The 15,245-nt window shown below is 48.7% G+C and overlaps 1 protein-coding gene across 6 annotated transcripts in view; it reads left to right on the top strand.

Annotated features, from left to right (window-relative positions):
• Window positions 1-1,229: 1,229 nt before the first annotated feature.
• The window catches only part of LOC123856179 (zinc finger protein 582), a 109,022-nt gene continuing 95,006 nt past the window's right edge, over window positions 1,230-15,245 (top strand). For 2 of the 6 annotated variants that reach the window (XM_064580518.1, XM_064580521.1), the window contains exon 1: window positions 1,230-1,415. The gene's annotated coding sequence lies outside the window, so the exon portion shown is untranslated. The remainder of the gene's footprint in view (window positions 1,416-15,245) is intronic. The other 4 variants (XR_010408022.1, XM_064580528.1, XM_045892381.3 and 1 more) reach the window with 3 other exon arrangements.

Consider the following 15,245-nt stretch of genomic DNA (forward strand, 5'->3'; position numbering starts at 1 on the left):
TAGTTGAAAAAGTAGATTCACATACCCAGATCATTCTAAACACGCTTAGAAGCTGTCCAATAATTGACTCAACTGGCAATGTTAAATGTTTAGCTAAAATTAAATTAAAAAGTCAGTTTCTATTCATAAGCCAAGTGTAGTCACGAGCAAGCATTGAAGGACATTTTGCAGAACACTTGGCTAGTACCCTTCAAGACTGTCAAGGTCAAAGAAAACAAGGAAAGTCTGAGAAAAGGTTGTGGATCAGAGGAAGCTGGGGGAGACCTAGCAACTCAATGCCATGTGGTTCCTAATAGAAAAGGACCCCGGAGGAGAGAGTAGGACTATGTGAATGGGCAGGAGTTCAGTGAACAGCATTGCTCTGATGTGAAAGATCTGTGTTTCCACCAATGTGCTGTGGTCCTGAGAGGTTAACAGCAGGGGAAGCTGGGGGTGGGGGACATGTGGGCACCCTCTAACTGCAACTTGTCTCTAAATGTAAAATTATCGCCAAATAAAAAAGTTTAAAATGAAAATATCCATGGGGTGGCTGGGTGATGGACGTTGGTGGGGGGTATGTGCTACGGTGAACGCTGTGAATTGTGTAAAACATATGAATCACAGACCTGTACCCCTGAAACAAATAATACAGTATATGTTAATAAAAAGAAGAAAAAAAAATATCCAATTCTTCAGTTGCACTTTGAGGAGCTCTGAGTTTCCTCAAAGTGTTAAATGATGGGGATGGACTTCCAATGCTCGCTTCTGGTCCAAGCGCAGGCCCTAGCTCCGCCCTCACCCCGGCTCCTCCCACGGGCCTACGCCACGCCTCCCGCCCCGGGCGCATGCGCCCACCGCCTTCGCGCAGGTCTCCGCGCGTGACGTCAGCACGCAAGAGGCCGACCGCGAGCCGGAGGTGTTACCATAGTGACCGCGGGCCCGCTCAGCGACGCCTACAGTGAGGGCCGGGCCCCTCACAACCGACCCCGGGGCGGCCCCTGTGGCAGGACCCGGCAAGCGGGGCCGGGGAAAAGAAGCAGGAACGCCTGCGTTGGAGACCCTTCTCATTCCCAGGCACCTCCCGTTTCTCGCCCAGAAGTTTCTGGGCCTCTCTTGGGCCGTGGGTCTGACGGTTACCCTGGAGACAGCGGGACGCCGGAAGCCTGGCGAATGAGGCGGGGCCAGGCTGGAAGGAAGATTCCGATTGGCAGAGGTGCCGCGCCGCCGGCTTTGACCGACAGACCGCGGGCGCACATGCGCATTGAGTTAGTCCCGCGCGCCCTCTCCGTCCGTGATGTCCAGGGGTCCGCAAGCCTCGGTCTCCTGGGCGCTGTCGCAGGTCGCGCTGCTGGAGGGACGCCGAGTCTGCGCCGGCGAGGCGCTCCCGGCCGCGTCCCGAGGCCCGAAGTGTGGGCTTCGAAGGAGTGCCTCGGGAGGTGAGTGCGACCCGCGGTTCCCACGCCCGGGTTTCCGAATGGGATCCCCAAAGCTGCTGGTCACAGCCCCGGCTCCGCGCATGTGACGTCATAGTTCCCCACGGCGGGGAGGGGGCAGATTTGAGAGGTCGTGGATTCTGAGCCGCGCCGCCCCCTCGCGACCCACCCTGTAACCCCCCCCCCCCCCCGCCACGGGAAGTTTGGGCTGGAACCCTTTCATCCTCTGTGGGCTCGGTTTCCCCTTTTGGGAAGTGATCTTTGAAGCTCCTCTGCCCCTTCCCAGCCCTGAGGCCCCGGGCGGGGTGCACACACTCGGTGCCTCAGTTTACCCGTCTAGATTGGGGCTGATGATAGAATTTGAGTCCCTAATGGAACCTTAGGACAGTGCCCCGCACACAGTGCCCTCTCAAGTGTTAGTGTCTGATTGTCGTCATACTCTTTTGTCTGGGCATTTGGACAAGTCCCTTCCTCACTCTGGGGTCTCAGTGTGTTAATCTGAGAAATGGACCTGGTGGGCTTTGTGAGCGCTGATCTTGCTTCTCAACACACAGCCAATGACTGTGTGGTCTCCCTGCGGGATGCTGTAGGGTTTGGGAGTAAGACACCGGGATCGCAAAAGTCTGCCGTTGTTACGTCCGCTGCTGGTTGACCCTGGTCAGTTCTCATCCTTGATGAGCTCTGAGTTTCCTCAAGTGGAAAATGATGGGGATGGACTTCCGGCTCTAGCTCCTGGTCCAAGCACTGCCCCGAACTTTGCTTGTCCATCATTGCGCCCAGGGGGTGCTCAGTTGACTTGGAGGTCACTTTCAGTTGCAGTCAGATCTGGTGCCTTTGTCCTCACCCCACCTTACCCTCCCTTTGAAGTATCAAGCATCTTTTTCTTCTTAGTCTCAGATAGGCGTTCATTGCTTGTTAGTATTTGGTTTTTTAAATTGTCTAGCAAGATTGGGCCAACTCATGCTTCCCTCGCCCTGTCTCTGAAATCAGGGTCTAACTAGGTCAGTGCCCTGCATGACCCCCGGAGGCATAAAGTGTGGCAACTCTGAATCCTGTGGTCAGGAAGTTATTATTTTTTTCAGATCTTTTTCAGCCTTTCTTAGTGAAGGAGTAAGTTTATCTAGAGCAGCTTTAATGCTTACCGATCCCTTTATATCAGGTTATATCTTTTTTTCATTGTGTTTACTGTTAGGACCAGGTTTATGGCAAGTGACGTTGGGTTTCTGTTTGGGGCAGTACAATGAAGTTTCATTTTATTTTATTTTATTATTTTTTTTTAAAGATTTTTTTTTTTTTTTAATTCATGAGAGACAGAGCGAGAGAGAAAGGCAGAGGGAGAAGCAGGCTCCCAAGGAGCAGGGAGCCCGATGCGGGGCTCGATCCCAGGACCCTGAGATCATGACCTGAGCCGAAGGCAGACGCCCAACCATCTGAGCCACCCAGGCGCCCTATTTTATTTTTTTTAAAGATTTTATTTATTTGACAGAGAGAGACACAGGGAGAGAGGGAGGGAACACAAGCAGGGGGAGGGGGAGAGGGAGAAGCAGACTTCCCACTGAGCAGGGGGCCCAATGTGGGGCTTGATCCCAGGACCCTGGGATCACAACCTGAGCCAAAGGCAGACACCCAACGACTGAGCCACCCAGGCGCCCCTGAAGTTTCATTTTATTTATTTATTTTTATTTTTTTTTTATTTTTAAAGATTTTATTTATTTATTCATAAGAGACAGAGAGAGAGAGGCAGAGGGAGAAGCAGGCTCCCTGCCAAGCAGGGAGCCCGATGCGGGACTCGATCCCAGGACCCTGGGATCACGACCTGAGCCGAAGGCAGACGCTTAACCATCTGAGCCACCCAGGCGCCCTGAAGTTTCATTTTAAAAGTAAACTTTGTACAGGGGCTCCTGGCTGGCTCGGTGGGTGGAGCATGCCACTGTTGATCTTGGGGTTGTGAGTTTGAGCCCCACGTTGGGTGTAGAGATTACTTAGAAATAAAAACCTTAAAAAAAAAAAAACAAAGCAAAACTTTGTAGATTCATTGGTTCTCAGTCTTGGTTTTACCTCAGAGCCACTTGGGAGCTGTAAAAAAAAAAATAATAGTGCGCCAGGCTCCACCTCTGGAGATTTGTTCAACTTACCATGGTCATAACCCAGTGCATTGTGTTCTAAAGCTCTTCAAAAGATTCTAATGTGTAGTAGGATTGAGAAACACTGACTAGACCATCTATAACGGTCTGTTGTGCTCTAACATTCATTAATGTTTTCATTCCTAAATCCTAAAGAGGTCTTTGGCCCACTTTGGCTTTGGCGTGTGGACTGTTTTGAGCTGAAGGCAATCAAGACCCTGCAGGCTCGGGGCGCCTGGGTGGCTCAGTCGGTTAAGCGACTGCCTTCGGCTCAGGTCATGATCCTGGAGTCCTGGGATCGAGTCCCGCATCGGGCTCCCTGCTCAGCAGGGAGTCTGCTTCTCCCTCTGACCCTCCTCCCTCTCATGATCTCTCTATCTCATTCTCTCTGTCTCAAATAAATAAATAAAATCTTAAAAAAAAAAATTTATAAAAAGAAAAAAAAAAAAAAAAGACCCTGCAGGCTCAAGAGAAACTTTTGCCTCTCACTTAACTAACCACCTAGAAGACTCTAAATTGGGGGTCTTTCCAGAACTAGAGCTATTACCAAAGATAAGTTTTATCTGAACGCCCATCTGCACGGCAGGGCAAACATCTAGTTACCAAATGTGTTCTTATTGCCCTGCTCCCCTTTGAGGCCCCAGCCCCCAGCCCACTCCTTAGCTCAGCATGGCACGGATACCTACCTCATCCTGCCTCTCTGTCTTGGAACCTCTCGTGTATGTGGGGATCCTGTATGTGCAAAATTAAATTTCATTTTCTCCTGTGACTCTGTCTTGTGTCAGTTTAATTCTTAGACCAGCCAGAAAAACCTTGGAAGGGCAAAGGAGAATTTTTCCTCCCAGAGAGTTAAGTCACCCCTTGTCCTAAACGAATAGGGAGGGAAGACTCCACTTCTTTGCTTCTTGCAGCTTGTGGAAGCTGTTGTGTCCATTCTCACCCGCCCCCATCCATATGTTGAATCCCTAATTGTTAATATCTTGGTGTTCACAGGTGGGGCCTTTGGGAAATGATTGGGTTTGAATGAGGTCTTTGTGGTGGAGACCCTGGGATGGATTGGTGTCCTTATAAGGGGATGAGGGGACCAGACTTTTCTCTCTCTCTCTCTGCATCCATTACTTAGTCTGAGTCACATGGCCGCCCTGGAGGCAGGAATTCAAGTCCATTTTTTTTTTTTTTAAGATTTTATTTATTTGAGAGAGACAGAGAATGAGGAAGGGAGGGGCAGAGGGAGAGGCAGGAGAAGCAGACTCCCCACTGAGCAGGGAGCCCAACACGGGGCTCCATCTGAGGACCCAAGATCATGATCTGAGCCAAAGGCAGACACTTAACCGACTGAGCCACCCAGGTGCCCCTCAAGTCCATTTAATGACCGAGGGCTGAGGTACCAGGTCTCAGAGTTGCTAGGAGGTGGAGCTGGGATAAACTGGTTTGGAGCTAAGCCCCAGAATGAGGGCCCTTTGTGTACATTACTCTGCTAAGCTGGGGAGGGGGTGGGAACGCTTTTCCAAGAACTGAACTTTATTTTCCTTTTTGGACACCCCCTGGGTGACGTGTACATACTCAGACTCTTTCAGCTGGAGTGACTTAATGGGAGGCACCAGAGCAGGGATGTTTCTGGGGAGTAAACCCGTGCAAATATGATGGAGGTCACTCAGTGCACTGAGTCCCTACAGGCCTGGAGGCAGGGGCCGCTCTTGGGGAAACTGACCATCGTGGGAGACGAAGGCCACCGGTGTTAGGGGTTTCCTAGGGTGGACTGGGTACAAGCCTAGGAAAGCTCCTTCCGAAGAGAGGCATCGGTGTGCAGTCTGCAGGAAGAGCGTCCAGAATCCCTCATTTTTTTGTTTTTTGTTTTGTTTTGTTAAGGATTTTTTAAACTTATTTGTCAGAGAAAGAGAGCGCGTGCTCACAAGCAGGGAGAGGGAGAAGCAGACTCCCCTCTGAGCAGGGAGCCTGATGCGGGGCGATCCCAGGACCCTGGGATCATGACCTGAGCCAAAGGCAGTCGCTTAACCACTGAGCCACCCAGGCGTCCCTCGAGCAGCGTTAGGACCTGATCAACCACCAGAGGATCTACACCGGGAAGAGGCCGTTCCCGTGCAGCGAGTGTGCGGAAGCCTGCAGCCACAGCTCGGCACCGCACCCGCACGCATACGGGCGAGTGGCCCCACGACCTACAGGGTCCTGAGTGTTGGGCTAAGGTTGCCTTCTGCCCTCAGCAAAGTATTAACATCGAGGCAGCTGGGTCCCTAGAGGAATGTCGCTCTGCCTGTTTCAAGGACTTGTCAATGGGCTGTAGATAGTAAGGACGTTTCATAATTTTTCTTCTGCCTTTGTTTCCCACATCAAGAACAGGTCTTCCCAAAAGGTCCCACTTTGGCATGTGGACTATTTGGGGCTGAAGGCAGTCGAGACCCTGCAGGCTCAAGAGAAACTTTTGCCCCTCCCTTCACTACCTAGAAGACTCTAAATTGGGGGTCTTTCCAGAATTAGAGCTATTATCAAAGATAAGCTTTATCTGAGTGCCCATCTGCACGGCAGGGCAAACACCTACTTACCAAATGTGGGTTCTTATTGCCCTGCTCCCCTTTGAGGCCCCAGCCTCCAGCCCACTCCTTAGCTCAGCATGGCACGGATACCTACCTCATCCTGCCTCTCTGTCTTGGAACCTCTCGTGTATGTGGGGATCCTCTATGTGCAAAATTAAATTTCATTTTCCCCTGTGACTCTGTCTTGTGTCAGTTTGATTCTTTGACCAGCCAGAAAAACCTTGGAAGGGCAAAGGAGAATTTTTCCTCCCAAAGAGTTAAGTCACCCCTTGTCCTAAACGAACAGGGAGGGAAGACTCCACTTCTTTGCTTCTTGCAGCTTGTGGAAGCTGTTGTGTCCAGGGGCACCTGGGTGGCTCAGTCAGTTAAGCATCTGCCTTCGGCTCAGGTCATGATCCCAGGGTCCTGGGATCGAGGCCCGCATCGGGCTCCCTGTTCATCAGGGAGTCTGCTTCTCCCTCTCCCTCTGCCTCCCACCAGCCTGGCCTCGCTTGTGCTTTCTCTCACTCTCTCAAATATCTTTTAAAAATGATACATGTTATCTGTTTAATAGAATTCATATCACTAATGATAGTTGCCATGGACTGAATATTCGTCATGTGCCAAAGCGTGTAAAGCATTTATATTACTAAACCTTCGCCGTAACCCCACGAATGTAGTTTAGCCTCTACAGTCCCCATTTCACCAATAAGAAAATCAAGCCCAGAGCAGGCTTTCTCAGTTGGGCAGGGTCACAAAACGAGTGTGTAGCCCAGCACATCTGCTGAATGTCAGAACCTCCCCTGTTAGCCATGTTATTTTCCTACCTCTGATATTACAATGATATTATAGTGATTTATAGTAACAAATATTTATTTTGTCCTCATCCCCATTTCTGGCACAGAGCTCCTAAAACCTTGGAATTCCTAAGAACTGACGAGTGATGAAGGTGCCTTTAATATATCAGGTGACTTTTGGAAAACATGTAGGGATGGGGCTGGTTGCCAAGGGAACCAACCAAGTCTTGGACGGTCGGAATTTCCATTCCCATCCCCTGACCTCTGGGGCTGGGAGAGGGGCTGGATGTTGAATCAAACACCAATGGCCAATGATTTCATCAATCATGCCTATATAACGGTGTTGCCACAAAACCCCAAAAGGATGGGCGTCTGAGAGCTTCCAGGTTGGTGGACAAGGGCAGATGTGGGGAGAGCTCCACACACCCTTTCTCCATACCTGGCCCTAAGCATCGCTTCCATCTGGCTATTCTCGAGTTATCTGCTTTTATAATAAACTAGTAATCTAGTGAGTCACATGTTTTTCTGAATTCTATGAGCTGCTCTGCAAATTAATTGAGCCTGAGGAGGGGGTCCTGGGACCCTCTGATTGATACCTGGTTGGTCAGAAGCACAGCGGACAACCTGGATTGGTGTCTGAATGTTGGGGGGGGGGGAGGCAGTCTTATAGGACCGAGCCCTTCACCTGTGGGATGTGATGCACCGTCTTGTAAATAGCATCAGAATTGAGTTGAATTGTAGGACCCCCCCGCTGGTGTCAGAGAATTGCTAGTGGTAGCGAGCGCAAAATACCCCCAAACAACAGGCATTGCAGTTGGAGTTCGAATCAGAACATGGAACCCCTTTCTAGATTCCTGGGGCCCCATTCCCCGCAGGGAAGTCCCCATCTGTCTTTTGACTTGAGCAAGACCACGACAGAACAACCAATGGTCTGCGCAGCACCCTCACATTTACTTTGGAATCACCTGGGGGACCCCGTCCCAGAGACTGGGCTGCATTTGGCCCCAGGGGGTGCTGCTCCAGTTTTTTTTTTCTTTTAAGATTTCATTTATTTGAGAGCGAGATCACGAGCAGGGGGGAGGGATAGAGGGAGAAGCAGACTCCCCACTGAGCAGGGAGCACGACGTGGGGCTCGATCCCAGGACCCTGAGATCATGACCTGAGCAGAAGGCAGATGTTTAACCGACTGAGCCACCCAGGCGCCCGGTGCTGCTCCAGTTTTTTAAAGAAATGGTGGTTTGTGATGGGATGGAGGTGTTAACTAACAGTAGTGATGATCGTTTTGCAATAGAAGTGTATCAAGTCACCACACTGTACATCTTAAGCTTACACGGTATTATATGCCGATTATATCTCAGTCAAACTGGGAAGGAGAAAGAGCTCCTCAGGTGCTCAGTCCAGGTTGGGAGCCAGGACATCTTACCCCAAGAAGAACCTCCTCATTCATTCCTGCAACTCAGAGTGCCCGCGCTGGGGTGGGGGTGCCAACTGCACCTCAGAGTCCTTTGGGATGGGATGGGGTGGTGTGGGCAGGGGGTGGGCAGACAAATGAATGGGCAGCCATGAGGAAAAGTACAGGATCCCGAGGGACCACAAGCAAGTAAGTCCTTCCTTCCCCCAAGCTGGGAGAGAGGAAGGCAGGGCCGGGGTTACCCCAGGAGGATTTCTGGGAAGAAGTGCAGAGCAGTCTGAAGGAAGGGACAGATTGTGTGAAAGTGGGTAAAGGGGGTACATCACTCTGCCCGTGTTCTATCAACACCGGCTGCAAAGGAGGCTGAGAAGTGTAGCCTCGACTCAGGCTGCTGTGGACCAGCGCAGTGTCAGGGTTCCGTCACTGTTGGGAGCAACCAGCAGAGCTGACGGTCAGATGCATCTAATTGTCATAACTAAGCATCTCTGATAATAAGAACCACTAAGTGCCATTTGCTGAGCACACGTGGTAAGTCCTTAAACCCTTCTGGCCACGCAGAGAGGTGCTTTGCCTGGTCTTATAAATGGGGCCTCTCTCTGAACCTCAGTTCCCCCCACTGCCGTGTAGGAGGCACAGCTCCCTGTGTTCACTTGTGAGGATTAAGGAAGTCACACCTGATGCTCCCAGCACCCAGTAGGACTTCAGCAGATGGGAGTCGCTTTGCTAAACGCTGCCTGGCCCAGGGGGGATACTCGCGCGCCATCTAGTGGTTGAACAGCGCACAGCCATGGTGCCACCTGGTGGCCACACCTCGCAGTTGCTCGACCAAGCACTGAGGGGTGTTGCTTGCGTGCGGGGTTCTCAAACTCCGTTCCCACCAGGCAGATGGTGCAAGTGAGGGATGCTGGCAGGCTGTGAGACATAGGGAGCGGTGGAGATGATTGAAGATGGAATCCATCCCAAATCTCCAGCAGAGTGTTGCCACATGGGGATGCAGACCTAGAATTCCCCTAAATTGTGATTTTTACCCCCAAGAAATCCCAGTTCATGTGGAAAGCGTCTCTATTTTTAGAGATGGATACTAAAAGAAATTGTTTTTCCAACACTATGTTGGCCAAATACATCTGGAGGCTGGCTCTATAGCCCATGGCCCACCATTTCGTGACATCTATTCGTATGGTCTTGTATGATTTTTAAAATAAATCAGACCCTCATCCCCTTTTTGGTGACTGTGGTGGTTAATTTTACGTGTTAACTTGACGGGATCATGGACAGCTCAGATATTTGGTTAAAGATGATTTCTGGGTGAGTCTGTGAGGGTGTTTTCAGAAGACGTTAGCATTCACATCAGTAGACTGAATAAAGCCGAAGGCTTTCCCCTTTGCAATGGGCATCACCTAATTCACTGAGGGCCCAAATAGAACACAAAAGCACAAAAAAGTGGAAGAAGGGCAAATTCTCTCAGACTGACCCCTGGCACTGAATTTACAACACAGGCTTTCCTGGGTCTCCAGCATGCAGATGGCAGGCTGTGGGTCTTCTCAGGCCCCATAAACACATGAGCCTATTCACCATAATAAATCTCTTTATTTATGCCCTATTGGTCTGGTTCTCTGGAGAACCTTAACATTCCAGTGGCTTTTTTTTTTTTTTAAAGATTTTATTTTTATTATTTATTTGACAGAGAGACACAGCGAGAGAGGGAACACAAGCAGGGGGAGTGGGAGAGGGAGAAGCAGGCTTCCCGCCAAGCAGGAAGCCCGATGCGGGACTCGATCCCGGGACTCCAGGATCATGACCTGAGCCGAAGGCAGTCGCTTAACCAACTGAGCCACCCAGGCGCCCTCCAGTGGCTTTTTATTAAGTGCCTATTATGTGTCCCATGCCTTACCTGCGTTATTGTCATATCATTTTCCCTGCAACTTGAAGGGTAGTGATTATTAGCTCAACCTTAAAATCAATAGTTTTATAATAGCGAACATTTATTTAGCTCTAGGCACATGCTAGAGGTTTTGCTAAATGCAATATGTAAGTGAATTCATTGAGTTTCTACACCAAGTCATTGAGGTGGATTCTGTTGTTACCCACATTTTGCATAGGAGGAGACAGGCACAGAGAGGTTGAGTGCCCTCCTCAAGGTCACACAGCTTTAGATGTATATACAATTGTATGTTGGGGTGCCTGGGAGACTCAGTTGGTTAAGTGTCCGACTCTTGATTTTGGCTTGGGTCATGATCTCAGGATTGTGAGTTCGAGCCCACATCAGGCTCTGCACTCATCGTGGAGTCTGTTTGAGATTCTCTCTCCCTCTCCCTCTGCTCCCCCCTTCCACCTGAGCTCTCTCTAAATAAATAAAATCTTTAGAGGTTTTTTTGTTTTTTTAAAGATTTTATTTATTTGAGAGAGAGCACAAGGTGGAGGGGGGGTAGGGGTAGAAGGAGAAGCAGACTCTCCGCTGAGCAGGGAGCCCAATGCAGGGCTCGATCTCAGGACCCCGGGATCACGACCTGAGCCTAAGGCAGATGCTTAACTGACTGAGCTACCCAGGTGCTCCTAGAGTTGTGTGTGTGTGTGTGTTTTAAGATGTTTATTTATTTTAAAGAGAGAGTGCACAAGTGCAAGGAAGGGCAGATGGGGAGGGAGAGGGACAAGCCGACTCTGTCCTGAGCACAGAGCCAGATGCGGGGGTCATCTCAGGACCCTGAGATCATGACCTGAGCCGAAATCAAGAGTTGGACACTCAGCCACCCAGGCACCCCAATAAATAAAATCTTTAAAACTAAATAAAATAAAATAAGATTGTTTTTTATGTTTCAATATGTACAATGTCCACATGGTTAAAAAATCAGATTTATATAAAAAGTTAGACAAAGGGAGGTTTCACTCACATCTCATTCCCAAGGATCCTCTGGAAGTAACCATTTCCATTTGTTTTTATCATTTCTTTTCTGTGCTCCTTATCCAAAAGGCATGACACTGTTGATGCTCATTATTGTTATTATTAATAAACACCCCAGATGCAACTGGGGTGAGGGGACCTGACAATATCTACCCCCTCTTCCCACATGTATCTTGTGATGAAGTATTCCAGAGTATGAAACACATGCAGATAGGGGATTTTGCAATGCTGTATTGTATTAGTGATGTAAAAATCAGGGCAGGGAATGCACTGTAAACATGGAGAAATGTGAAGGACCCAAGGAACAAAGCACTGGGTGTTCCAATCTTTTCATTTATAAATAGACTTTGCTCACCTGTGCAAATCAGGGATCATCAAACTTTTACTATAAAGGGCTAGATGGTAAATATTTTCAGCCTTGCCAGCCACACAGCCTCCATCACAATTATTGGACTCTGTCATTGTCATGCAAAAGCAGCCATAGACGACAGATACAGTTTGGTCTGTGGGCCACTGTTTGTCGACCCCTTCCCTCCCATAAACCAAACACCATGGCGAGCAGATGGAATTACACGCATGGAATTGGGCACGAGGCATCTTCAACTCTCACAGAAGCAAGCGTGAGGTGGATTTACCACAAAGAAAATGAACTGCACAGAGAAAGGTAGATATTTGAAACAAAAAAATGGAGGATTTGTCAATGTAGGAGAGCATCACTTGTGTGACCCCTCCCAGCCACCTACCTGACGGCATTCTCGTTGATGAATATCCTTGCCTTTGATGAGGCACTGGCATAAAGACTGCCAATATTCACAAGGTGAAATTGGAAGCTTTTCTCCATAATTTCAAACATAGCAGGGATACCTCCATTGGCATCGAGGAACATTTCTTTTCCATGGGGTGTTATGAAATGGACTTTCCAGAAGTAAGGCAGGAGCTGTGGGTTGAGGACTCATGAGGTATGGGTCTAAGTTGGCCCTTTCCCGTTTTTCTTAGCTCTTGATTCAATCTGAAATTAAGGGTGCTATTTTATTTTTTATGGACTTTTTATTTTATGTGGGTTCTTTTTTTTTAAGATTTTTTTTTTTTTAAGGGATCTCTACACCCAGTGTGGGGCTCGAACTCACAACCCTGAGATCAAGTGTTGCATGCTCCACAGGCTGAGCCAGCCATGCTCTCCCCCACCTTTTTTAAAAGATTTTATTTTTATGGATTTTTAAAAAAATTTATAGTAAAACTGACATTTCTTTGCATCAGGAAGGATAAAGAGTGGGCACTTGGCTGGCTCAGTCAGTTAACTGTCCGCCCTTGGCTCAGGTCATGATCCTGGGGTCCTGGGATCCAGCCCCATGTCAGGATCCCTGCTCAGCAGGGAGTCTGCTTGTCCCTTTCCCTCTGCCCCTACCCACCCCTGCTCATGTGCTTTCTCTCTCTCTCTCAAATAAATTTAAAAAAAAAAAAGAAGAAGGATGAAGGGTACAACGATTTGGGGGCAGTGAAAGAAAACATGGATACTAGGGAGAGTGCATTATAAAACTTGGATGCCCGGACATCAGTGTTAATAGATCCCCCAGCCTTCTCAACACTATTTTCTCTTTTGTTGAAAGGGTGTCATTTGTAGGGTCGCCATGGTGGTTAAATATCTCATCTGTGAAGTTAAAATTCAAATCCCACGTCCCCTTTTGAGAAAGCTACTTAATTGGAATGTGTCTCAGTTTCTCTGATCACCACTGCACTGCACCACTGTGCCTCTGTCCCACCTTTTAGCATGCTGGACGTAATTCAAAATCAGCAGTGTCTCTCTCTCTCTCTCTCTCTCTCTCTCTCTCTCTCTCGGGTTGGCTAGCCCCATTTATCTGGCACTGAATACAAGCTAGATTAAATAGGAAGAGAGAATACGCTTCCATAGCATTTACTGAAACACATTACATGACTATGTAATTCAGAGGGCCGGACAATTGTTTTTGGTGTTCACTTGTACCTCTTTCTTTTTATTTTATTATTTTATTTTATTTTATTTTACTTTTTTTAAAGATTTTATTTATTTATTTGACAGAGACAGAGATAGCGAGAGCAGGAACACAAGCAGCAGGAGTGGGAGAAGGAGAGCACGCTTCCCGCCGAGGAGGGACCCCGATGTGGGACTCGATCCTAGGACCCTGGGATCATGACCTGAGCTGAAGGCAGACGCTTAACGACTGAGCCACCCAGGCGCCCGTCTTTCTTTTTATTAAAAAAAAAAAAATTTTTTTTTAATATTTTATTTATTATTTGACAGAGAGAGACACAGAGAGAGAGGGAACACAAGCAGGGGGAGAGGGAGAGGGAGAAGCAGGCCTCCCGCGGAGCAGGGAGCCCGATGCGGGGCTCAATCCCAGGACCCCGGGATCATGACCTGAGCCGAAGGCAGACGCTTAACGACTGAGCCACCCAGGCGCCCCTACCTCTTTCTTTTTAAAAGCTGTGTTTGAATCCAAGTCTGAAGCGTGGAAACACCATGGGTACAGACCTCTCTCTGACAGGCAGGCACACATAAAAGAATGGAGAGTCAAATTGGGCTTTCTTTTGAGAACTCTCCATGCACCATTTCTTTTCTCTCCTGGTTGCTACAGGGGTTGGGGCTCACTCTGAAATCCCCAGGCAAGAGTGAAGGCACAATTCCTCTTTACCACAGATTCTCCATGATGAAAATTTCTTAGAAAAATTCCAGGAACGTCAGAGTTTTTTGGGTTTTTTTTAGATTTTATTTATTTGACAGTGAGAGAGACAGCGTGAGAGGGAACACAAGCAGAGGGAGAGGGAGAAGCAGGCTTCCCACAGAGCAGGGAGCCCAATGCAGGGCTCGAACCCAGGACCCTGGGACCATGACCTGAGCTGAAGGCAGATGCTTAACGACTGAGCCACCCAGGCGCCCCATAGACTGCTTTTTTTTTTTTTAAAGATTTTTTTTTTTTTTTTAAGATTTTATTTATTTATTTGACAGAGAGAGACACAGTGAAGAGAGGGAACACAAGCAGGGGGAGCAGGAGAGGGAGAAGCAAGCTTCCTGCCGGCAGGGAGCCCAACATGGAACTCAATTCCAGGACCCCGGGACCATGACCTGAGCCAAAGGCAGACGCTTAACCAACTGAGCGCCAGGTGCCCCAGTAATGACAGTATATTTAAAGGAGAAAAAGTACAAATGGTTAAGAGGATTGGCTAAATTAGAGTATACTGTAAAATGAAAAACTATGAATCCATTGAACAGTCAGGTGAAACAAGTTTCTATCAGTATACAGCAGGGCTGTGAACCTCCTCACTGTTGAAATTCGGGCAGGGTAACTCTTCAGGGGAGAGCGGTCATGTCCATGGCAAGATGTTTAGCAGTACCCCTGCCCTCCACCCACTAGATGCTGTAGAACAGTAGGATGCCTCCCCAAATCGTGTCAAGCAAACATATCTCTATGTGCTGCCTCGTGGCCCCTGAGGGTTAGAACCACTGGTGGGTGTAAAAGACGATGATACATGTATACAGTCTGGCTGCCGAGTGCCACCCACGTGCCAGGAGTCAGTCTAGGTGCCAGCAACACGTCACGCACGTGAAAATGACCACGGTGAGTAAGAAATCAGAGTTACTAAACTAGGTGCAACGAGATCCAAACTGCATACGATTTTTGCCATCAGAAAGCGTCAATACTGCAAATTCTGTCTGTGCTTGTTCATTCCCTCCAGAATCCTTTTCATCTGAATGGATGAATAAAAAGGGTGCTATTGTTGAATCTCTCCCATGGGAGCACGAGGAACTGGGCCATTTCTCTCAAGGTCCAGAGAGAGGAACTCACGCTTCCCCAATACCCACTTATCTGCTTGCATATTCCAGTAACATCTGGGGATGACACTAAAAGATGGGTCTCCTGGGCTAGGAGCACATGCTCTCTCCCTGCGCTTTGCCCCACGGACACTGGACAATTAGAATGAGGGGCATCACGTTGGGAGCGTGTCCTGCCTCCTTTGCCACCCACCGACTTGCCCTGCGTTCCTCAGAGCTGCTGTGGCTGCAACTTTAACCACGACCTCCTACCATAACTGTGGC

The sequence above is a fragment of the Mirounga angustirostris genome, unplaced genomic scaffold (genome assembly GCF_029215605.1).
Source record: "Mirounga angustirostris isolate CCGP_5_RB_7025 unplaced genomic scaffold, mMirAng1.0.hap1 SCAF_16, whole genome shotgun sequence".
NCBI lineage: Eukaryota > Metazoa > Chordata > Mammalia > Carnivora > Phocidae > Mirounga > Mirounga angustirostris.